The sequence below is a fragment of the Micromys minutus genome (genome assembly GCF_963924665.1).
Source record: "Micromys minutus genome assembly, chromosome: 16".
Classification (NCBI taxonomy): domain Eukaryota; kingdom Metazoa; phylum Chordata; class Mammalia; order Rodentia; family Muridae; genus Micromys; species Micromys minutus.
Window position 1 is genome coordinate 31,267,008 of NC_137985.1, and position 26,172 is coordinate 31,293,179.

The 26,172-nt window shown below is 46.2% G+C and overlaps 1 protein-coding gene across 1 annotated transcript in view; it reads right to left on the bottom strand.

Annotated features, from left to right (window-relative positions):
* PKNOX2 (PBX/knotted 1 homeobox 2) overlaps positions 1-26,172 on the bottom strand; it is a 263,021-nt gene that overhangs the window by 92,147 nt on the left and 144,702 nt on the right. The window contains exon 3 of the mRNA XM_080930675.1: positions 2,382-2,486. The gene's annotated coding sequence lies outside the window, so the exon portion shown is untranslated. The remainder of the gene's footprint in view (positions 1-2,381; positions 2,487-26,172) is intronic.

The following is a 26,172-nucleotide window of genomic DNA, read 5'->3' on the forward strand; positions in this document are numbered from 1 at the left end:
GCCTGAGTAGGAACCCAGCTCCTCTGTAGTGTCCAACACCTGCTGGGTGCTTTGGCTAGCCCAGAGGAATGAGGCAGAACTCATGGGTTTACCCCACAGGACTCAGACAGTTCTCACCTGGAAAGCAGCTGGAGTTTGGGGTCCCCCTTTCCTGAGGCTGGGGCATTGACGGTAACTCTTAAGGACACAGAGATCAACCACAAGTCTCTGAATCTTAGAGAATGAGCCAATACCCAGCATAAGTACAAGCTGTCCTTGTTTGGCACATCCTGAGCCTTGGCCTTGTCCTCTAACCAACCTTAGGCACACAGTAGTGGCCCTAAGTGTCCATAAGACCCGAGCCAGCCGCCACAGCCCCTTCTGTGTCTCCCTGGGAACTTCTGCCTGCATTGAGCCTTTGGGGCAGAGAGGCAGGCAGGCAGGCAGGCCCAGGAGAATATGTATGTCAGTTAAGGTTTGTCATTTACACGTGGAGATCATTAACGAGACTTATTTTTAAATTGTAATTGCAAAATGTAAATGCTCCCCAAACTGATGTGTAATTGCTACCCCTCCACCCCAGCCCTTCCCCTCTGCTGCCAGCTTTGCAAGGAGAGAATTAGAGAATAAAAAGGGGGTGGATTATGTAAGCAAAACGATTTTAAAAAAAGAGAGCGAGAGCTAAGAATTTTAGTGAGACAGCTGGCAGCTTCTCTGATTGCCACACTTCCAGCATTAGCTACAAAAATTGTCCTTGCCAATCGCACCCATCCAAGCAATAGTGTCAACTGTGCTCAGTCTCCAGGACACACCACACTGCGGCTCACTTGGAGAGATAATTCAGTGGTGAGTCGGTGTGCCCGGGATTTCAGGGCTAGATGTCGGGTTTGTATTCGAATTGACTTCCATCTTCTTGGTGAAAGCCCCCATTTTCCCGAAAGACACAGACACGCAGGGATTATAAGTCAGGTGACAATCTCCTCATATGCTAGCATCTATGAGAATGCACAGGGCACAGGCTGGCTTATATGGGCCTAGAAACAACCTTAGCCAGGAGAAAGTAGGATTCTAGCAGGCAGTCCATGAGGAAAGATTCACAGAGGCACCTTAGTCGCAGAGAAAGTCACTGGACTTGACATTAGGAAGCAACACACTCAAACTAGCTCAACATATCTGCAAGCCGGCTCTAGGCTTTCTCTCTCTTAGGTTCCCCCTCCTTGTTCTTCAATGCCTTCTCCTGGCCTCTATGTACAATGGACTACAAGTACTGTGTACCCAGGCTCCTAATACCAAAAGACCTGTCAACTACGGTTTCAGGGTAATTTCCACTCAAAATGTAGCTCTGCTTTGACTCATGTGGATGACTACTCATGGTAGAGGATGCTGATCTCATCACTGCATCAGTACCACAGTGCCTGCAGATGGGGAGTGGGGACCATCAATGCTGCCTGCTCATCACTTCTTAGAAATTGTCATCTACGGATGTCTGTCACTCCTGACTACCTGCTTGGGAATCTAGGACGACCACATTCACTGCCTGTCCTTACAAGGGGACAGGTTTTTCTGGGCAACGAGGCAGTAATTACCCATCCCAGATGGAAGGGTGGTGGATGCTGAGTCTACAGGTTCCCAAAGACATCGGGCAAACATACAAGTCCCAGACAAGGTCCCTGAGCGTTGTGACTGGATCTCACCATCACAGATCCAGCCCCAACCATGACTCACAGGAAAGAGAAGAGGGGTTGTTTTGGATAACTGGGCTAATTGCCAACTATACTGCTACGTAAGTCTGAGGGTTCTGAAGGGAGCTAAAAGTAAAAAACCAAACCAAACCAAATAAAATCAAAAACAAAAACAAAGAAAAAACCCAAACAAACAACAAAACCTAAAAAAAATCAAACCTCAACAAAACCTACACTCATACGTGCTAGGAAGCTTGAATGGGAGTTTCCTATTCAAAGTACTATTTCTCCCAATCCGTCAGAAATATCTGGGGTGCAGGTTCCTCCTCGCTCATCAAGTCCTTTGGGGTACACGTGTGGGTCACCCTCACCTACTGCAAGAATCAAATTCTCTGACTCTCGAATTGGCATTTACCACCAACATCCCTAACACTCGCTCCAGCCTTGTGCCCATGATCATCACCACTCGGTGTGTGCAATGCCCATCCACCTGCACCTCAAAGAATACAAAATGCACAGAGAGCAAACTACAGGTCTGGCTAAGGAGGTGGCAGAAAGACACAAACACAAGCAGTGCTTGCTGTCTAAGGCTGTCTTTGCAAATTGTCTGCTCAGGTAACCAGTTGGTGCTAGAGAGATTCTGAAGGAAGGACAATGCGTATGTGTGTGTGTGGGGGGGGGTGTTCAACATGCGTCAAAGGACAGAAAATCATGCCTTACTGTTGGATGATCCCACCGCCTCTGGGATGGTCTTCAGGGGGTTTGCCCCCTCTTCTTACTTCTAGCTGGACCAGAAACACTTCTAGTCGGCTTCAGAGAGAATTCCTGCAGAAGGAAGGGAACAGTGGGTCTTAGGAAGAGCATCAGCACACCGAGGGCTGGTCTCTGTCACTCCAGTTCCTCCCCAGATCATGCCCTACTGTAGAAACGGTGGGTCTAGCTCCTCTGCATATGATCCTCAGGTAATTGTGGCTTCTTTACTCTCTCTCCTCAGAATGGCTACTGAGCTCTGCCCAAATCTTTGTAGACCCCAGACTTTGTCACAGGTGGACTTGCCTTTCTGCTTTTCTGACCTCAGGTGGATTACAGCTTTCTGTTCAGCAGTGGAAACGGGCTCTAGGAGTGAATTTGGGCATTGGGAGAGTCATTCAACACCTTGGAAGATGGGAACGCAGGGAAAGAAGGAGCGGGGTCCAGGTGGTGACTGGAGGGCTCCTGCTAGGGTCTGAAGGGACAACAGTTGGGTTAAGACAGGAGGGCTTAAGGCAAACAGACACTGGGGAGGAAAAGTCAGTAAGGGAATAGACCAGAACCCAACGCTTAAAAGGAGCCTTGGCTGCCTGCCTTTAAAAGTTATTTTTAGGTTCAAGTGAATTAATTCTGTGAATTAATTTCTGCAATATTTGAAATGAACCAAGTCCAAGGCAGAGTCTTGGTGGTCAGCCTTGCTATTTTGTCTTGACAGATGCATCCCTGTCATTGCATCCCCTTCTCATATGGATGAGCTGCTAATTTGACTCCAAGGAGGCTCTGCTAGGAGCCAGGGTGGAGCAGGGGCTTCTCTCGGCTGCACTTTCAGGGCGGCAGTGGGCAGGGCCTCTAGCCAAGAGCCCTAGCCCTGTGCTTGAGGCACATGCACCTGTAACATCAGCAACCCCTTCCCAGCACCAACTTAGTAAAAACACATTTGCACCTCAGTAACAAATGTAATTAACTAGTGGCATGACAGCAGGGGCGGAGACAAGGAGCCCAGGCTGGGGCTGCGGCAGAGAAGTAGACACTAGACATCTGTCTGAGCAACAAGGCTTTCCTCTCCCCTCCCCCCTCTCTCCCTCCGTGTGTGTGTGTGTGTGTGTGTGTGTGTGTGTGTGTGTGTGTGTGTGTGTGTGTGTACATGTGCAGCACATTGTTGGGGAGGTGAGGGTGGCAGACAGACAGCATCCAGCATCCTCACAGAGGTTCGAATTCCCAGTTGCTAAAGAGAAAAAGGCAGAGTATGCTAGGATAAGATGCGCTTGAGAGATGTTCCAAGGGAGAACAGGTAGCCCGGGCATCTCCACTAACAAACACCCTCTGGGTTAAAACAACCTCCCTGACTTCTTCATACCACACAGTCCTCTCAAGAAGAGATAAATTCTGAGACACATTTACAGGTCCCTCTGGGCACAGGGAGAGCCATTCAGACAGGCCAGAGAAATCAGCACCGATGGAGAATGGAGCACTGTTGGTACCAAATGACTCCTGTCTCATTTCTTCTCCCTGCTCCTCCTCCCTCCTCCATGTAATCTTGTCCATGAACTAACTCTGTAGCCAGCCCCAGGGCTGCAGACCTCAGAGGTATGTCTGATTCCTCATCTCCAGGATACACAGAATTTCATGTCATGGTTTCTTCTCATTTCTTCCTCAAGAGAGATAAAGATCATCTTCTCTCCTTTCCATTCCAACAGCCTAGACAGGGCCATCCTCCCTGGCTGCAGCTGTCATAGTTCCTCCTGGTACAATCAGCCCCCAGGGCATCCAGTGACTTGTTATGAACAGTGAGCATTCACAGCCTTTCCTGGGCTTACAGCTGAGCTACCACCAGTAGAACCAATGATATCTTGCCGTCAGAGACACTCAGAAGAGGTCTAGTGACGCCATGGGACTCTGTCCTTTTTAGATTCACGTTCCTCTGCATACCCAGGGATCCACTGCACTGGACTCCATCATGACCGCTCTCCTGTGCCTCACGTGCCCCACAGCTTCCCAAGTTCTATGTCTACCTGAGGCGACCCTTTCCATTCTTCAGTGGCTGGCTGGTGAAAAGTCGTTTTTCTTCCTCTGTGTTTCTACGTGATTGGAAGTGCTTGCTGTACCCTCTCATGCTGGGGTCATTTCCCATTCCTGTCATCTCTTTCTAAACTGTGAACCTCTCATAGCCAAGAAGCACCACTTCAAAGTTTTCAGTCTCTAAATTACCTCCATAGAAAATGCCTTAATTCTTCTTAAAAATTAGTTTATTTTATGTTTATGAGTACACAGTCGCTCTCTTCAGACACATCAGAACAGGGCATCAGATCCCATTACAGATGGTTGTGAGCCACCATGTGATTACTGGGAATTGAACCCAGAACCTCTGGGAGAGCAGCTAGTGCTCATTCTTAACTGCTCAGCCATCGCTCCAGTCCCCTTATTTAGTTCTTACAGCTAATCTGAGAAGTAATATTTTATTACCTTTACCAAAATGCATACACTTATAGAAAAATACATAAACAAGAGGAGTGAAGTTGTTATTGTAATGCTACAATACAATGGCTATGTTTGATATTTAAACTAAAATTCTTGTTTTTTAAAATCGTACTATATTATGTGCACTATTTAGTATTTGACAATATAGCGCCAATACTTCTGTGTAAGAAAATTTATCATCACCAGTCATCAACATCATAATTTTGTTGTTTTTGAGACAGGATTTCTCTCTATGTAGCTCTAACTACCCTGGAATATGCTCTGTAGGCTAGGCTGGCCTCCAACTCAGAGATCTGCTTGCCTCTGCTTCCTGAGTGCTGGGATTAAAAGTGTGTGCAACAACTCCCAAATGGAATCTATTATTTTAATAGCTATATGACATTATATTTTATTAATATGCTATAATTATTCAGCCAAATTTTATTTTATTTAGATTATTTTCAGTTTTGCTATAACCAACAAGTATCAATCATTCTTGCTAGCTGACTTGTACTCCAGAACTGATTATTTTCTTGGGATAAATTTTACGTGGCATTGCCAAGTCTGAAGATGTATTCACAGAATCCCAACAGGAGTGTCATACCTATTCCTGTCCTACAAGCAGCATATGAGAAACACCTTTTTCCTTGCCAAGTAGCTGTTCCCATTTTATAAATGTGGCTAATGAGGCTTAGGAAAGGCAAACACTGGGGTGCTTGTTCCTGATCTTCTAACATTTCCCTATTTGGACCTCTTTGTTCTTGTGTGTATTAGGAATGCAAAGAGAACACTTGCAGTTAGCAGTGCTAACTTGGGGTTCTTTTCCTAAGAGGGGAAGGCAGGAGTGGACATGTCTAAAGTCTTGCCAACACCATCTGCCCCATCTAGTTTTCCATGTCTCTGAGACTGATACGGCAGATGGGAGAGCTGTTGTGAGGTGCTGCTATGACACTCCCTCCCCTCTTCTGTGAAGGTGCGCATTGTTCAATTTAACCTGTGTGTTAAGAACCTACTATATGCCTGGGCCTGAGCCCAAAGAAGAGTCAATCAATCTCCAACCTCTTTTTTCCTCTTCTCCTCCACCCTTCTCATTCCTTCCTACTGTATCACCTTTCTTTCTCTCTTCTTGTACTGAAGATTTCATATTCCAGTAGGAAGGACCAATGGATAGGAAGTACTATAAACTGGCATATGTGTTTGGTGATGCTCCTTGCTGCTGCTTCACCATCCCCTCCTCTGTCAAGCACAGAGAGAAGAGGTCAGGTTCAGGGCTAGGTCCACAGCTAGACAAGGCAAGATGCCCTGCCTGTTTCCCATGTCCCTCTGCCTCTGTCTCTTACCATGCTCTTCATGGCCCTGGAGAGTGGGAGTGTGTGTGTGTGTGTGTGTGTGTGTGTGTGCGCGGAAGAGCTCCCTCCTGAGGTCCCCTTTGGTCCCAGACTTCTGATTTCAGCCCAAGATGTATCCCCACCCACCCTTGGGTGAGGCCGGGGTTCCTTGGATGGGATTCAGACCAGCATTAGTCAAAAGAAGCCTACCGGCCTCCCTCTCCACTCTGGGATTAATAAAATGCACATTAGTGAAAGGAAGAATGATCAGAGGTGACACCAGCATGGCCCTGCTGGGGACACTGCTTCGGGGCTACAACATACACAGATTTCTCCGTTCCCAGACCTGACAAGCAGCTGTCTCCACTTGTTTCCCGGCCGCCCACAGACAGCTCGGAGGCAGAAATATAGCCTGTAATCTCCTTCCTGTCACTGAGAGTGACTCCTCTGAGCATAAGAAGGGCAGCTCTCATGTCAGAAAGCTTGGAGGAAGATGAAAGACAGTCGCAGGATAGAAGGGAGAAAGAAGCTGAAGATGGGTGGCTGCCGTCCTAACACCACCTCAGCAACCGGCGTGTTCCTGTTCCGCCGGGCAAAGAGCCCCACCGTGCTATTCTTCACTATTCAAAGTCTTCCTCCTCTAACAGACAGTCTGGGACAATACTGTCTGACCCTGAGCTGGAGCTGAACCAACAGCCTGAGTCACGGAGGCACAGTAAGGGACACCCAGAAAACTGAGTCCTGTGTGACCTGATATTTAAAAAATCCAGATGTTTAGGGAAAAAGGAAGGAACCAGAGTTTCAATTTGAAGATAAAGTCTCTTTCATCCCTACTACATCCCCAAACAATGGAGTGAAGCTTGAAGCTCCTTAGTTACGTTGGGCCCCATCTTGCTGCCCAAGTTCATCTTAGCTGGGCTTCCTCTGCCTAAGAGGGCAACTTCCCCAGAAAATGCCTCTACCGATTTTGCACTTGGGTGTTTTACAGGTAAGCAGGACAGTAATATAGACAGCCACCGGAATCTGTTCGGAGGCCCGAAGTGAAAGCCCCTCTACTTAGGAAAGTTCCTCTACCCTGGAGTCTATGGGAGTACTAAAAGGAGCTGAGTTCTTTGTCCAAGTGGTCCAAACACCTTGAAAGAGTCTACACTCAGTGTGCAGCCCACTTCAGCGGAGCTGTGATGATGTAGTTTGCCTAAGGTGTCTGTGCTGCAATTCCCCAACAGGCATCTGAAATAATCTCCGGCCTCCTTCCTTCCCTGTGTGGGGTGAACAAGCTAAGGAAGTACAGCAGCTGGTTCTGGGTCTGCCACCAGTGTGTCCTGTGATGTCAGACATCACAGTCTTCCTCCAGTCTAACATTGGCTACATTATTATCCTTATCATCGGCCTCGTTGTCTTCAATAGACAAGAGGCTGGGCTTGAAAATACTACATTTCCATCTAGTCTCTGAGGGTTCTTGATCATCAATTAAACCTGAGCTGTCACTCTAAGGAAAGCCTAGACTAAACCAACACCAAGGAGGCTGCCCTCCAAGAGCCCAGACTGTAATCTGGGAGCAGACGTGCTTTTTGAGAATCTGTATCATATTCAGTTCACCATGTCTCTTCTGGGTAGACCCCAGCAGCTTTCCAAGGCTAAGAAAATGAAACTAGATATTTTAAGCTCTTGTCCTTCATTCTCACTGTGGACCATGTCCTCTGACTCAAGCCCCAGTACTTCTGGACTTGAATCTTTGTACCAGCTGAGAGAAGCTGTCACTAGCCAACACCCAATATTTAGTACACACACACTAGCCTATATGCCCTGTTTCCTGGTAAAGAACCCACTGCTTCCTGTCTTTCTGCCTCCAGCACCTGCCAATCCCTAAGGCTAGTTCCAGACTAATCTCTCCACAGTTGAAGATCTCATCTATCTATCTATCCATCCATCCACCCACCCACCCACCCATCCATCTATCCATCCATCCATCCATCCATCCATCCATCCATCCATCCATCCATCCACCTATCTATCTATCTATCTATCTATCTATCTATCTATCTATCTATCTATCTATCTATCTATCTATCATGGACCTTTAACTTTCAGCTCTTTAAGTTAAATAAACTCTTCTTGATAGCATCATGAACCTGGGTCTCTATTTCTTGTACTCCCTCTGTGCACGCCTATGTGAGCCTGTGTGGGTCTTGCGAACTATCATTCTTGTCACACGGAGAGGAGACATTAGTAGAAAATATTAACTCAGATCAATGCTGGAACATTTGAGTGAAGAGTTCACCAACTTAGTTATTAGCATTCATTGCTGAAGACATTGCAATTCTCCGTATTTCCTGATGTCCCTAAATTGAGCGCTTTTGACTGAGGACGAGTTCACATGCTTCCTGCCCTCCCTGAGTGTGAGAAATCTGGCACAGAGAGGTGATGCCAGTCAAACATGGATTCAATGCCAGGCCTCAGCCTTCTTCCTTGTGTAACCTGAATAAGATCCACTGTAATGTAACAAACTTTCCTATTCCTGTGAAACAGGAATAGCAGTGCCTAACTCATGGGGTGTGTCTGAGGATGTTATGGTACTGTGTTGCATATAAACACATTGTGTTTAGTGGGGAGTAAGGGTATGCTTAGACATCATTTAGTTAAAAAAAAACATCTTTCAAGAGTCATCTCTTCACGATTGCAATCTATCTCTATTTGCCCTGTATTACAGTTATGTTGACCACACAGGCGATTTTTGTTTTAGTATAGAAATGACATAACCTAAAATAACTGGGTTTGTACTGCTCTGTTTTTGTTGTTACTGCTGTTCCTCAATTTAGGTTTCTAAATCTCAGTTTTTGAAGTGGTTTTCCTGTACTGATTATGTATTTTTCACCGTTAACATGTTTAAGTAGGGAAAGGAACATGTAACTCCAGAGATGCATTTCTCATGTAATAATCTGAATTCATGGAAATTCTTGCCAATCATAAGTGCCTGCATCTGACTTGGTAGCTCTCTCAATGTGTCCTTGTAAGTTACTTATGTGGATATTTTTAGACTCAGTTGCTATTTTACACTATAATTATTCATGTTATAAATAAGATTGAAGCCTACCTGCCCTCCTGCATACATGCCCCACTAGAACATTTGAGTGAAGAGTTCACCAATTTAGTTATTAGCATTCATTGCTGAAGACATTGCAATTCTCCGTATTTCCTGATGTCCCTAAATTGAGCGCTTTTGACTGAGGACGAGTTCACATTAGTTCACCTGCCCACCTGCCCCTTTGTCCTGCATAAACACCCCTCTGTCCACCTGCCCACATGCACACATATCCCTTTGCCCACCTGCCCCTTTGTCCACCTGCCCACCTGCATTTATGCCCTCTGTGCACCTGCCCCTCTGTCTATATGCCCACCTGCCACTTGGTTCATCTGCTTACCTGCATACGTGCACCTCTGTTCACCTGCCCACTTGCTCTTGTGTCTGTGTCTACCTGCCCAACTGCACACATGCCCCTCTATTCACCTGCCCACTTGCACATATGCTCCTCTGCCCATCTGCACCTTTATTCACCTGCCCACCTGCCTGTATGTCTACCTGTCCACCTGCCCTTCTGTGCACCTGCACACATGTCCTTGTCCACCTGCCAACTTGCTCCTCTGTTCACCTGCCCACCTGTCTCTCTGTTCACCTGTCCACCTGCCCGTCTAGCTAGGGAAAAGATGTCATGAAGCAGAGCTTTCTTTCTACCTCACTTGGGAAATAAACAAGAAGAATTTTTCTTCTCATCATTTGGTGAGTCCGTGACATTTCGTTTGACAAAGGATGTAGGGAAAGCCTCTCTAGGGACTAGTTTTGGGACCAAGCTCTGATAATATTGCTTTATTGAAAAGGGATGCCAGGAACTGATCTCTGAATGGCCTTTACATGAAATAATTTATGCAGGAAAAAAAGAAATGTATATTTTTTAAAGACACACACATTGATCTACACATAGTCACAATGTCAATGGTAAGGACAGCACACACACACACACACACACAGAGAGAGAGAGAGAGAGAGAGAGAGAGAGAGAGAGAGAGAGAGAGAGAGAGAGATTTTTCTCTATTTCTCTCTCTCTCTCCCCAAACGTAAACACACAGATTCTGATGCGTTCATACTCATGGCCACACAACAAAAAGTAAGGGGATATACAGCCTACACACATGCCCACTTGCTGCCCACGCACACACTCACTTGCTGCCCACGCACACGAATGCCCACTTGCTAAGCAGTAGCTTTTCATTCTATGCCCTCTGGGGAAAACTGCAATTTTCCCTACACATGAAAATTTCAGTCATTAAGGAATGCACAGAATCATGTCATCAAAGAGATTAATCTCTCTGTGCCTCCTTGCCCTGCCTGACTCAGGGCCCTGTTCCCTCCTGTGTGATCATACTTTACGGGAGCTGGTGCGAACCAGATGACCTGCTGCCCAAGGCACAGGCCCACTCAGGAAGATTTATACCCCAAGCCTCACTCAGGCCTTCACTAGAACCTCTGAGGAAAGCAGAGGAAAGATAAAAAGAAAGGGAAATGAAATGTCCGTAAAACTCTCTTTCAGATGCCGCTCAGTAACAGAAGGGATGGAGAAGTGATACACTTAAAAACGCCTTCCTCTCCAAGATGCTTGCAAAGGGCTGGATGTGCAAGGACCTGAAAACCAGGAATTCTCTTTCCACCGTGGAGAATTTTGACTTGGATTCAAGTAGAGCCCAGAATGCCTGTTCTTGTAGAATGAGCCCATGAAAACGCAAAGGCTAGAAACTCCACCGAGAGTAGAATGTATTAGCACTACACTGCTCTGGGCCCTGGTTTCTCCTTATGTCAATAAGGTTAAAAGTGATGGTCACTTCCACCATGATCTCATCACATTAGTAAGACTTTCCATACTCCATATCCTCTAGACCATCTATGCATTCCAAAGCAAGACTGGTCACGTCCACAGGCTTTTTGTGTAAGTTGGAAATAAAAGCAAGGGTAGTAGTGCTCCAATCAATACTTTCAGTAAACAGACGGGGAAATCAAAAACTGAGACCTAATTGTCTTCGTTAAGGTCACAAAAAGAATCAGCATTGATTCAAGCTCCATGGAGTCACTCCCCATTTAAAACAGTACCACAATGCTATGAAAACCCTAGAGTTTGCCCTAACATGTTTTTTTTTCTTATTATATAGGCCATATTGGTTGAATAATAACTGAATCATGTGCAGTTTAGGATAGAGGTCCTGGGGGAAAAATGGCCCTTCCTTTGGGGAAAAAGTCACACCCTGTTTTGGCTATTAGAGGGGAAAGAAAGGAACTAAGCTAATACTCACTCAACAGGTGTTTGCGGAGTGCCTGCTTTGTTTGAGAAACAGTTCAGGATGTGACGTGAAGTGATAAAAGCCCAGTGTTTGTGAGGCTTGTACTTGGTTGGGAGAGAAGTGGGAGCGGTGAGTACAATCACAAGACAACAAATGAGGTTTATAAATAAAATACCAAGTCAGATGACAACACAGGCAAAAGGAAGGTAGAGGAAAGAGTGTGAGTGTTAGGACTCAGCAGGCCCTGGTGAGATGGTGTGGAAGGGGGAGGGCAGGTCAGCAAGGGGGAGGGCAGTATAGTGAGAGGAAGGGTGGGTGTGGTGGTTTGAATAAGAATTGCCCCCATAGTCTCAGACATTTAATTCTCAGTCTTCAGTTGATGGTGCAGATTGTCTTTTTCTGCTTTGTCCTCTGGTTAAAGAACTAAGCTCTTAGCTTTCTGGTCCTGCTGCCTTGCCCTCCATCAGTGGTGGATTCCTGCCCCTCTGGATCTGTAAGCACAAATAAACTCAACAAATTGCCTTGGGCCTTGGTCATAGTGTTTTGTCACAGATGCCAAAAAGTGTCAAATGCAACTAGTGAATACGATCAGAGTTCACTATTTGCACATATGAAAACATCATGAGGAAACCCTGTCTGTTGTTTTCCCCACTAGGACTGAACCCAGAGTCTCACACAAGCTAAGGCAAACCGTTGGCCACTGGACTCTATCTTCAGCTCTCTTTTCGCTTCTTTAAATGCTTTAGCCTAGAGTGATGGGTGAGTGCCTATAATTTCATCACTTGGTAGGCAGAGGCAGGCAGACCTCTGTGAGTTCAAGGCCAGCTATGGTCTACATGGCAAATTCCAGGACAGCTAGGGATACACAGTAAGATCCTGTCTCGGAGGAGAAGGAGGAGGAGGAGGAGGAGGAGGAGGAGTGAAACTTGTTTTTACTATGTTGCCCAGGCTAGCTTTGAACTAACCCAGGCAGCCCTTGGATTTGTAATCTTCATGCTTCAGCCTCTTATCCATAGGAGCTGAGATTATAGCTCTGACCCTATGAACTCAACTGGCTCAAATCCCTATTTTGTATAATTATATACTAGCAAGGGCTGAGGAAGTAGGGTGCTTGCTTAGAATGTATAAGGCTCTGGCTTTGATCACTGGCACCCCCCAAAACCAAATATTAACACATGCTAATTTTTAAAAAGGAAAAAAAAAACAGAAAGAAAAGAAAAAAAAAAGAGGTGAGGGGAGTCCTTCCAGTAACTTTAAAATGGGAAAATAGGCCAGAATCTGAGAGACCAAGAAATATAAAATTCAGCTGAAAGGGAGAAAAGGAAGAATCTACAGGGAAACAGGCCCGGGGGCAAGATGTCTGCAAGACTATAGAGGGGAGAATAGACAAGGGAAACCTTCCCTGCTGGGATAAGAGGAAGTTTCTAATTCTCTCTGTGCAGAGTTTAACACATTCCTTCTCCATCCAAGCAGAGGTCCCTCTGGCGGTTCCTCAGGCTATGGGCTAAGGGCAGGTAGGTGAAGAGCTTGCCTCAGGCACAAAGTTCTCGAGACACCAAAACTAGAGGAATGGAGCAAGGCCAGCAACAGTGGCCACATCTTGCCTACTCTCACTGTGGCTCAAGGAAAATCCATAGTACTGCCCCCTCCGCATGTATACATGTATCCACATACCGCATTGTGTTCTATAAACATGTACACACACACACATATGTCAGCTTCTGGTAGTTTGCTCACCGTGCATTCATGTCATTAATTTTTATTTTTCATTTTAAAAGCAATTGCGTTAAAATATTATTTCACTTGATTACTGAGCTGTGACTGTCTCCTTAAATTTTATGTCCAAGTCTAGGGATGAACATATACAACAGCGTTGCTTGGAGAGGAACAAGAGGAGCCACAGCCACAAATGGCACCAGCACAGGGAGATTGAAGTCCTGCTTGAGAGAGAGAGAGAGAGAGAGAGAGAGAGAGAGAGAGAGAGAGAGAGAGGAGCGCCTAGGATGCTTTCCTAAGACAGGACCTCAAGGCATAGACAGGAGGTTCCAGGCATTTTTTTTTTTCTGTCTGAGACACTTGGGAAGCTGAGATTTCTGCAGTGTGGAGGAAATCCCATGTTTATCTACTGGAATGTTCCCTAGAAAGATGATGACTCTGGAGAGGAACATACAGGAGAGAGGAGATAGCTAATGCTTCTTAACGCCCTGCCACGAAGCATCCACTGTGAGCATCAGTCACAGCAGGTGCTCTGCACCCTTAGAGGTTAGGGAACAGGAGGGAAATTTGGAAACAAAGGAACATGAGCACCAGCAGCTTCAAGTGTCACCAAGGAGGGCTCCGGCCGTAAACCAGTCAGCCCCTTTCCCTCGGCAGCTTGAAGCCTCCCTCCAGGGTCTTCTGAACACCAGTATCACATCCTAAGTCTTCCAATGATGATCCATTCCCATTCCCTTATTAAAAAGACACGTCTTGAGCACGAACACATTTGAAACCTTTTGTAATACAGCTCCTGCCTAGCTTCCAGGCTTATTTCTTATGACTTTCCTCCAGGTACCAAGGGGGTAGAGCTGGCAGGTTACACTGCTACAGTCTCAATGTGCCCTGCACAATTCATGGTGAAACCTCATCCCGTTGTGGTGATATGAAAAGGCAGGGGCTTGTAGGAGTTACAAGGGCCCACCCTCAGGGATGGGATCACACCCATATACAAAGTTAACAGACACTCCCTGTCTCTTCTAATCAAGTGAGCATTATCAAGATAGCTACAGTATTTCACTGCACCAGCAGACATTATGATCCTGGACCTCCAGCCTCTAGAACTGGGAAATGTATATTCCTGTTAATAACCACCAAGACTAATATAGACCAAAACAAACACTCACAGGCCAAACCAGAGACAGCTCGGTTTTGTGGACATAGTTTTGAGTCTGGCCACAGCCATTTGTTGACTGTTATCTATGACTACTTCCTGCTATAGGGCATAGCTGAGCCCAGTAGTTGTACAAAGACAGAACTGAGAAATTGCAAGAGTGAGAAGCCCTGGAACAATTACTGAGTCTTTGCAGGTCTGCTGACCCTGGTCTAGGTTAGGGTTCAAATACATTCTTCCCCTCCTAGATAGCCTCTGCTCCCTGAGTCTCCCGAGCCTGTGTTCCCAGGCTAGGTCTGTTTAAATGGTACTTATTTTGTGATGCCTCCTGAATTCCTGCAAAAGAAATAAAATCTCTTGCACGTCTTTAAAGCCATGTGCATTGTTGGAGTGACCACATCATTCACCTGTCACACTGGAATACTTTTCAGAATGAAAGAGAGCGTGATTATAATTACACAGACTTCCATTGAGATCACTCCTGACAAAGCAGGTCACTCGGGCCCACCTCTTAGTGCCTGTTTCCTTCTGCCTTCGGAGGAAAACAATGGGTTACCTAGCCTAGCTTCTTGAAAGCAGCAAGCAAGCTTAAGTAAGGAGATTGGTTGGTTTAGTTTAGTTTTTTTCTTTCTTTTGAGAGAGAGCCTCTCTTTGTAGCCCAGCCTGGTCTCAGATCTGTAATTTTTTTCACCTTATTTTCTCATATACTGGGATTACAGATATGTACCACCCATCTGGCTTTTGACAGAAAAATTTGACCCTTAGAGTATACTTGTATGGAAATATAATGAGTGATTACTTGTTGAAATAAAAGAACACAGTGATGGCTCAAGGCTAGCATGACTTTCTTGGATAGGCTCAGGCTGGAATTTGAGCAAACGTAGGACCCACTAACTCAGTAGAGAGGAGTTTACAGCAAGTGGCCATCCAGTGTTTATGTTGATAGACATGACTTACCCAGAATAAAGATCGCCATGTTCTTGGGACACCCTGGGTAATGCCTGGCTCCCCTGTAGCTTTCCATGAGCTTCCCCCATGCCTGCTAATCCTCCTCTCAGCAGCTTGTCCTCCTAACATCTCATCTCATCTCCTGGAGGCTGGGGCACATGTCCTGCTCTCAGGGTCCCCATAGGCATCAAAGTACTTAGCTAATAATGGCCAAAGCCCTCACAAGAGCTGCTCACCATGTTAGGAAAGAGCCAATTCAAGGACTCCGGCTTATTTTTGTGAGCTCTGAGCTGAGGCTGAATGATGGGTGATGAGAATTTAGATATGCATCTTCCTTCATAAAACTCCAGCACATTCTATAGACTTCTGCTCACTAAAATAGGAGACAGGAGATAGCAAGGGACAGATGACCCATTTAACATTCTTGGCACTCACCCATCTGTTCTCTGCTGAACAGCTAGAGACATCTTTTTGAAGTGCAAATCTTATTCTGCTATACCCCCATCCTTTCTAGGTCTCAAGCACGCTACTGGTTTCCCATACCTCTTGACCACCCACATCTCTATGATGCCCATGAAAGTCGATACAGTCTGTCCGTGTCTGTCTCTCCAGCCTCACCTAGCTCATTCTCTGCACTTCAGGTACCATGATCTTTGGTCCTTCTAAAAGGATCTGCTTCTTTCCACCACAGAGCCTTAGCACAAGCTCTCGCATCTTCCTGGCAGGTGCCCTTCCTTCATCTGCTTTGTTTTTACGTCCCAGACAAAGGCCCACTTTCTTCAGGAAGCTCTAGCTCACCCTTCAGACCACATAAGACCCCTTCCCTTTGTTGTGTTTCCTAATAGAGTTGGAGCATTTGCTTAAGTATGTAATTACACACTCAGTTAGTTGTATGAGGCCTCTTTTCTCTAATAGGCTAGAAATTCTATATGGCCTGAGACCCAGGAATTTTTTTTTTTACCTACCCAGAATCTCCAGCATCTGCTAATATTAAAAATATTAGGGGCTGGAATGCAGTTCAGTTGGTAGAGTTGTTGCCCAGCATGCGTGGAGACCTGGATTCAGTCTCTGGCACTCTATAAACCAGGCTTGCTGGCACACATCCCAGCACTTGAGAAAGAGGGAGGATGAGAAGTTCAAAGCCACCCTCAGCTATACAGCCTATCTGTATAGGATAATGGGAAAATGGAGTTGAAAGATAGACTTCATTAATGAAAGAAGAGCAGAGTAGCCACCTCTGACCTTTCTTCAGATGGACAGAAAAAGAGGCTTCTCCTCTTCCTCTTCTTTCAGTTTTATCTTCTTATACAGCTGTCTTTAAAAGCCTAGTGCACGGAAGGCCAAAAAGAGGAGTTTACACAAGTTCAGGGATTGTCTGTGAGGTCACAGGTTCAGGCAGACCTAGCTGAAGGCAAATGGACCGTGGATGAACAGGGTGAGCGGATACCAAGCAGCTGGGACAGGGGTTCACAGCTACTCTTGATTCTCTTGTCAGCCTTCCTATAGCATCGATGAAGATGAGAAGCCCTCCCCTTTTAGATCACCCTCACCTCTCCCTTTTCCTTTTCCCTTTTCTTCTTCTGCCATGGTTTGAAAGTTCCCCTCTACAATTCTTGTGAAATTCAGCTGCTACCATTCAGTACTACAGAGTGGGATGTGTAAGGTACTTAGGGCAGGAGAGCTCTAATCTCACAACTGGATTCATGGTACAGTCTGGAGGTTTTGCTTTTTGTTTTTGTTTTATTGTGGAGGGTTTTGGATTTTGGGGGGGTTCCCCTCTGAAATGGGTTCCTGATAAAAATGAATACATTTGGCTGATTTCTTTCTGACAGGAAAATGTTCTCTTGCCCTTCTGTCTCATGATGATGATCCCAAGAAGACCCTTGCTTCAGAATTTCATCCTTCAGAACAGTGAGAGAACATTGACTTACACCATATACCACCACCACACACACACACACATACACACACACACACTATCCAACATGCAGTATTCTGTTACCACAAAAAAGAGGTCTCTTTCCTTGTTTCTTCTGTTCCCTTCTTGACTGGCTCATTTCTGAACTAGTGTATTCTTTTACATCTTGCTCCCGCCCCAAATGGAGTTCCTTGAGGACAGATACTGTGCCTTCCATCTTCTACAACTCTAGTTATGGCTTGTTTTTTTTTTTTTTTTAAGTGAGAAAGACCGCAGACTCATGATCTTGCTCAAAGATTAATGTGAGAACCCCTTCCAAAGGTATGGAGACAGAGCTCTAAGCTCTGGGTAAGGTGTAGCACCAGGAAGCCACAGGGCACAGCTTCTCCAGCTGTGCAGAAAAAGTATCGTTTTGGGCCCAACACTAAGACCTTCTAAACTCAGCCCTCATGGGGACTGAGAAGCAGCTGGCTCCCGGGAAGCGGGGAGCCAGTTAGCTCGGTCTCTCATGTCTGGAGAGAGACACAGCTATAGCCTCTGTGTTCACCTAGACTTACATTGTCTCAGCCCAACACCAGGGAAGCCTGGCAGCTGTTGGATTGAGCAGAAAAGCTCCATCACGTTCCAGCAGGATTAAAAACAAAACGACTCTCACCTGACTGATGCCTAGCTGAACCGTGTACAAGAAGGCTTTTCTGCACTGGGCCAATACTTAACAGAGAATCCAGTGCCCTAGGTAGGTACTGCAGGCTGCCCGCCCCCGCAGGATGGTGAGGCAGCCCACCAGGTCAGGAGCACAGGGATTAATAATGCATCAATTTTAATGCAGGGAGAGGATTTTTTTTCTGCTTCACAAACAGCAAAGTGAATGTTTGAGCATCCCAGCAGGGGGTTAATGAGGACTCTGATTAGTTATTCGGGTTTCTCCACACTGCCTTCATCCATCCTGCTAGGGAGGAGGACAGGCAGGCAGTGGGGAGGGGAGGGCTGCTGTGCAGAAGGACTACAATAACATGTGGCTTGTCTCTGAGCAGCTTTCAACTGGAGACCCACCAGCCGCTTGCCACCACACACACACACACACACACACACACACACACACACACACGAATCCAAAACTGGAAACACCCATGGAGATGAACTGGTCAAGCAAATTGTTCGGAAGTTCAGAGAGACATGACTCTTCAAAACCCTTCAAAGGAGCAGTGACAGTTCCTGACCCCACTCCCAAGGTCCACCCTGCATGGTTTTTTCCTGTTACTTGTAGTTCCCTCTCAAACTCTTTCTCCAAACCCAAGGGAATGTTCTGTGTTTCCCTGGGAAAGGCCAAAGAAACCCCTTCAAGAATAAGCCCATGCCCAGCTAATGCTGTTGGTGGAGTGGTGTTTAAGGGAAGTCCTTAATGGAAAAATCTCTTCCCTTAGCCCAGGTGAGTTGCCCGGCACAAGATAGGATAGGGCAGCGAAGCCATAGAGAAGAAGGAATCGGTGATGCTCCTGCGAAGGAAGAGGGCTTAACCACAGCACCCCTAGGGCTGCAGCTCAGCCTCCACAATTCCCAGCTGTGGGTGCCTGCCCCATCCCTGATCAGTTGTCATTAGGCTTTCTACAAACCCCAGGTCACAGATGAATCCTGCTCGGCTAGCCCCTGAAACACAGAGTACAGGAGAGGAGAAAAAGCATTCGGAGTAGCAGCATGCTCTCCGGGGGAAACTGCCAGGCCATAGAGTTTCCCACATTTTGATCAGAGGAGTTCCAAGTGAGAGCTTGCTAGTTCCCACCCACCCGGGTTCCCAGACTGTCTGCTGCAGCCAGAACCCAGATCTGAAACAGCTTCTGTGTCACCACGAGCAAATGCCATCACAGTGAGGACCTTTTCCTGCAGGTGTCCTGAGATCAGTGTTTGGAAAGTCCCCAAGATGTCTCCCTCTGCATGCCTCTGAGGCCCTCCCCACCTGTCACATCAGCACCAGATTCAACTCTTGCAAAGGTCAGAGACAGTCTCTCTGTTGCACGGTCAGGCCCCTTTGGTCCTGATTCTTCTCGGGGACTTGTGAACCACACGACCACAGTGGTTCCAGAGAGTACAGAATTGCTTCACATCCATCCAGAGCTATGATAGCCAGCATCAGCTGAAAGTTTTCATGTGCCAGCAGCAGCGCCCAGCGGCTCACAGGGCCCTCATCTACCCTGAGGGTTGGGTAAGTCTACAACTGCACGGTGCTGAGCAACAAAGCTTCCTGCAATGGTGGAAATCTTCAATCTCTACTTGCTCACGCACATGGCTATGCTGTAACCAAGACTTTGCATTTCTATTTATTTTCAGTTTTAGTTAGACATACAGGTGGCCAGCAGTTCCTATCTTAGTAGAGATTTAGAGTCAGGCTGGTAAAATGCTCAATGGCACACAGTTGGCAAAGAGCATGACCAGGATTTGAACCGTGTTTGTTGTTAGGCTCACTCATCACATTTCCCACAAGCGTGCCCTGGAGGCATCATCAACCAAGCACAGGACATGAAATTCAACCCACAAGATGGTGATGTGCTCACTTGCTCTCTAACAGCAAGCCTGTGGAAATGCAAGCATGCCTCCAGGGGACGATGAGTAAGACTTGGGTTCTGGTCTCCAAGGTGCTCCCAACCCAGTGTACCCAGGACAGTCATCTTCAGACGTACCGGACCCTCAGGGAAGAGTGAGGATGGGAACCTGGATGGAGTCAGATGCCACCTGGGTCTCCCACAGCACCAACTGGACCTCACCTCCACCACCAGCACGGCCATTCCGCCTGCTCTTACTGTGTTCCTTTGTGATCTTTACTTTGCAACAATGGAATAAGCTCAACCATCTTTCTCTCCTTTCTTCCTCTCCTACTGGGGACACACGCAGCCAGTTCTTCCCAAATACATGGTAAATACTCTTTTTCCCATCCCACTGCGTGTACCCCAAAGCCCATGGGGTTCACCCCCCTCTGCAGCTTCATTCAACCTCCTCAGCACCTGGCCTCTGTGCTTCTGGGTCTGCTGTCCCCTCTTCCTAGAAGACCCCTTTCTGCCTAGTCTCCTGAGGCCACTACTTAACAGCCCTTGGGTTGGGCTTGGGATTCAACTCCTTGGGAGCTGAGTTGAAGACGCCATTCCTTGGGCAGTGGATAACCTCCAGTCCAGCTCTCTCATTGCTTTGGGCACTGGGGTGGTCCTGTTTGCCCTCCTGAGTAGCAAAGACAAGAGGGTCCCTGCCCATAGAGCCCTCTGAGGTACTTTGGTGTTTCTTGTGCCATGTATACCTTCAGCGTGGGCGGCACAAGATGGCGGTAGTAATGGGGTGTCCAGATATATGCCATCACCTTCTGCTCAGCCTTCCTTCACCCTCCCCACACCCTTTCTCACCATGGGGTAGCTTGCAGGGAGGCGCTGAGTTGCATTCCTGATTTACCTCACAGCCTGCTCTCCTGAGGCACAGCAGGGACACTTCCCACAGAACCCGGCTCTGCTGCTCAGCATGACTCCTGACAGCCTCACAGATATTTCAAAACAGCCTGCCTACCCTCAGCCAGAGCAGGCTTGGCTCTGTGACCTCCAAACTGGCCTCTCCTTTTGCTTCTGCCTTTCCCAATCTGCACCTCCACCATAAAGAATAGCAGGCAGGCACTGGGTCATAGGGAAGCTTGCTTCCACCTGAAGGTGTGGTTGGTGCCTTGTGACCTGGTCGGGTTACTTAGTCTTACTCCTTGTCCCACCTCATACGATGCAGTGCCTTTCACACAAATGCACCTGACCCTTGCCACTGTCCTGTGTGCTCAGGAATGTCAGGCCCTGTTGCCTGTTTTACATGGTGGGGGAGCAAGGAGAGTGGGGTAATGGGGGGGCACAGAGTTCTAATCCTGGCCCTGGGGAATTTGAGGCAGGAGGAGTGTCCAAGGCTAGCAAAACTCCACTGCAAATATTAAAGGTGTGCAAAGTGGGGAGAAATATGCAAGAAATGTTTGAGTGAATTTTTTAACTTTGTTTTATGTTGCAAGACCAGGTCTTGCTGAGTAACCCAGGCTGGCCTTGAACTCTCAATCCTCCTGTGTCAGAACCCCCAACCCATACTGGGATTACAGATGTGCTCAACTACATCCAGCTAAAACACAGTTTGTATTAAAAGACTGCAGAAGAAACACAGGTTTAGAGGAGGAACAGAGAGATTTATTTGAGGCTGTGCTGTGCTCATGTGTTCCATGGAACTTTGAATAGAGCGGAAAGCTTGAGATAGACTAGGGGTTATATTATACATCCGAGTTCACCGTACTATCTGGCTGCTTAGTTGCCTGATAGCCCCACCAAACTGGCTTGCTCTTTGACTTTTTCTCCGCTATAAGAAATACATACCCTTCTCTGCATCTACATACTTTTTCTGCATCTGTGAAACTGCTGTTTAGATCAGACTTCCGCCACAACTCAAACGTATCCGTCTCCCTCTTGGGTCACCCTGGATCCCCAGGGTACACATGGCCTCTTTTTGGCTTTGGGTTCCCACAGCACTCATACATCCCAAGATTTTACCTCTCATTTTACCTACAGATTTGGCAGTTTGTGTGTCTGCCCCATCCTAAGGCTGGGACAAATCTGTCTTTCCCAGTATCTAGCTAGTATTGTGCCTTGGGCATAAGAGCTGACCAAAAAATATTCGAGGGTGGAATTTCATTGCTAACTGTTTTCCTGGGGAGGAGGGGTTGGTCAAGAGCATGAGGCTTTAGCCCCTGTCTTCTTAGTGGTGAGTGTAAAACGTAGGGGCACCACACCTTTGCTGCAAACCTTCATCTTCAAGTCTGAGCTTTAGAATCATTTGAAAGCTGTTGTACTAAAGATTCAAGAAGGGGTTTTATACACACAAGACAGGGCCCTTGTAAGTTCAGTGGGACAGTCAAAAGACCAGAATGAACCAGAGCCTGGAAACATCTTTGAACACACACTCCCAACCCCCTTCTCCCTCAGGTAGAAAACAGTGCTTGAAGCAAAATGCAAAGAAACACAAGAGCTTGAAGGAGACCAGACAGCAACCAGAAAGAAAACACACGCTGAAACTTTCCTTTGTGTTTTCCAAGGACAACAGTCATCAAACCAGAAGGATGATCTTAAAAGAGTTCAAGTTTAAGAGAGGTGAGAGGATGATAAACTACGATTCCCAGCTTTAAATAAGCTCAAGGCTGAAGACAGCGGCGACTTCCATCTGAGGGAGGGGAGAACTGGGTAGAGCTGGAGGCTCTGTTTCCTGGGAGCCTAGGAGACGAAATCTGCGGAACACAGACTAGGTCTCTCCGTATTAATTACTAATGAAAACTCTACATTGGATGGACTTCTCATGAAAGAAGGGACAACCAATGAGAAGATGTGACTTCACTAGAAAACAATCATATCAGACTAAATTACCCCCTCCCAGTCCTCCAACACACACACACACACACACACACACACACACACACACACACACTCACACACACACACACACACACACACACACACATGATTAAAACAAAGAAGAAAAGCCTGAGAGTGTCTTGGTTTCAGCAAGAAATATATCAGTGTTGCATGATGTCCTTCCGAATGGATGGGGGCAGGAACACTGGATGGGAGGATAGGTAAGCAAACTGTTAGCCAGCAGAGTGAGTCCCTCCCCTACAGCCATGGGTCTGAAACCTAGTTCAGTTTGAAGGGAAACTTTTTGTACTGAAGTGTCCAGCTGTGTGCCCTGAAGCAGTGATCTGTAGCATTGTGAAAGGCACACTTATCACCCAGACACTGGAAGGTCTGGTTGCTATGTCTAAAAGGAAGTAATCGAGAAAGCTTATGAGGCAGGTGTGTAAGGTTGAGAGCTAGGCGTGATGTTAGACAGACAGGGATATAAATTTATGCTGTTAGAATGAAACAGGAAGTACACAAGCTGGAGCTAAAGCAGCTCATGATGGAGAAAAATGAAGCTGGACTGAAAATTCAACAGGTAGCAGCCAGACACTGCTCGGGTTGTGCCCGTCAAAGACAAAAAGAAAGCAAAAGAAAAAAAGAAAAAAGAAAAAGACAAAGGAAGTAAAGTTGCATGAAGAAGACCATTGTTCAGACCAGTGGAAATAACACAAATTTGTTTTTAACTGTCAAGAATGGAATACTTTATTTAAATAGATTTCTAACTTGTTTACAATAACATAAAATGCACATATTAGCAGTGTACAATATGAAGTTTTAATACATGTATACTTTGTATGAAACCAGTTTAAACATCTATTTCCTCAAATATTTGTGTGTGTGTGCATGTGTGTGTGTGCATGTGTGTGTGTGCATGTGTGTGTGTGTGTGTGTGTGTGTGTGTGTGTGTGTGTGTGAAAGCATCCATAGTCCCTTCTTCTAGCTTTCTGAAATGCACAGTGCATGATGTTGCTATCATCACCCGGCCACGAAACAGAACAGCACATTATAGCATCTTGCTCTTAGCGCAGGTCCTTACCCTTCCAGCTTCATGGAACAGCATGCTTACTTCACAAGAGGAACATGGATGGAACAGAGCACATCTGTGGAGGAAGTCTGATGCTGGAAGGAGGCAGGAATCCCTAAGGAGGGGCAAGCCTGTTAACTTTAATTCATATTTGAAGAGCTGTTGAATAGAATAGTTGGATTTTCACTATGCTGTCCAGACATTAGGTCTAATACAGACGGGTGGGAATAACAAAGAGACAAATGTCCCCTTTGTGTAAGGATTCCCACCAGTGAGACCTGTCCTGGGATGGAAGATCTGCCTTTACCAGGAGCCCTTAGAAAGAGACTGAAGGCTGCCTGTTGCCCATACCTCAGGTTAATGCAGCTGACCTACAAGGCCCCTTCGAGCTCTAGGACATTATGAGACCCCTGACTGAGCAAGATGTTTCTGATTGGGGCACAGCCTCCCCAGAGTCCTGTGAATAGATTACAGAGGTCACCATTCCCTTCACCAGTACCATAAATCTCATCCCTCATTCTGGGGAATGCTCTTGGGAGAGATTGTGGTGGCCATGACATGTGGCATTTGGAAAAGAGCCAACATTCTTCCTCATGTTTTTCACAGAGACACCCTGCCCCCACATTTCTAAAAGAATATGGCTCCCTCTTAATCATCCTCTGTCCAGCTCAGACACAAGCTGCACAGCTGACCCTCATGGTTCAGCAGCCGACCCTCAGGGAACTTGCTAGAAGAAGCAGTAACAGGGGACCTAGGAAAAAACGTGCCCAGGGCAAACAGCCCCTCAGGGCCATATGCTGGACACCTACAGAGACAATTAGTAGCTGTGAGGATTCCATTTCCAATCTCTTCATGGGGAAGGTGGCCCTCCCTACCACACTCACTGCATTCTGTACTAGACTGGTGAGCTGTGTCCTGTGGTGAGGTGTTCCTTTATGGGAAGTCAAGCTCCTTGAGGGTGAAAAGGGTCCTTTTGCCTACTATTAATCTGTATAAAAGGCAAGATGGCAGCCAAAACAGCCTTGAACTGGCTGTTCCAGCATTCTAGCTCTGGCTAGACCCAGCATCTCTAGGTCTTTTATTGGTAGAGAGTAAAAAGAGTCCAGCAGCATCTCCCCAATGCTCGTTCAGGCTCATCGTCTTATGCTTTCTGTCAGGAAATGTTGTTCTGCCTTCATTTCTGGGTCTTTACTGATGTTTTGTTTGCTTATTTGTTCTGTTTTTATTTTTGAGGCAACATTTCATAGATTATAGGCGGGCTTTGGACTGACTTGCTGAGGGTGGTCTTGAACTTTTGATCCTCTTGCCTCACACTCCCAAGTGGTAAGATTATGGTGAGGACCCCCTTAGTCAGCTAATCTGACTCCCTCTGTGCTCTCTCATTCCATTATCCATCCACCTATCTATTTATCCACCCTTTCTTACTTAGAATACACATTTATTGAATATTGTTTTTGTGCTAGCTTATCCAAAGGCTAAGATTATATATATATATATATATATATATATATATATATATATATATATATATATATATATAGTTTTTAAAGAAAAGTATGCTAACTTTAGGTGACATGGGCATAAACAATGATATTGTATGTTTAATTCAGGGTATCTGTAGAGGTTAGGAAGCTAAGCAGAGCTTGTTGGACAGGGAGTGGAAGAAGCCTTAAGCGGTGATGGTAGAACACATGTGAATTGCAAGTAGAGGGAAAGAAGATAGGGTTACAATTTTAAATGTGGATTGGTTTTGAGAGGGAGGGGAAAGTGGGTAGGTTAATTAGAGCCAAGAATGCATGAATAAATGTTACAGAAAAACCCCTTCTCTGTAAGCCAGTCAAAAAACATAATTGGAAAAGAACAAAGGGGCTTGAACACAGATATCATACTCCCCCTGGATGACACAGGAGAATAAAAATAAAATAAATAGATAGTTATACATAGGTGTGAGATGTCTCCCTGAGAGTTATTGGTCAAGGAGGCCCCACAGCCCTAACATAACACAGGACTATCACCACTGCTGTGGTTGCTCACCAGAATCAGATAGTACATTCCCACCATTGAAGACACAACACACTTGGTTATAAGACAGAGAAATCGAGCTGGAACTAACCAAAAATTCTCCTACTAGCTGGGCTTCATCATGTAGGAAGATGCTAGAGAGACTTCTAGGGCAGAACAGTAGTCAACAGAGTCAGCCAGCAGCAAATGGAAGGCTACACTAGTAATTTGCCCAGCAAGGTATGTCCATTGGCGCAATGCTGACATGAATGTTCCTGAGGTAACCAACTGCTTTCTGGTTGGATTTGAGGCCTGCTCCACAGGAGAGACCTGTGTCTTCTAAGTGGAAACATGGTCAAAAGCCGATGGCCTTGGCATGACAGGGGGTGTGTTTCTACTATGACCATCTTACTAAAAGGGCAAGTTGCCAACTGCCTTCCAAGT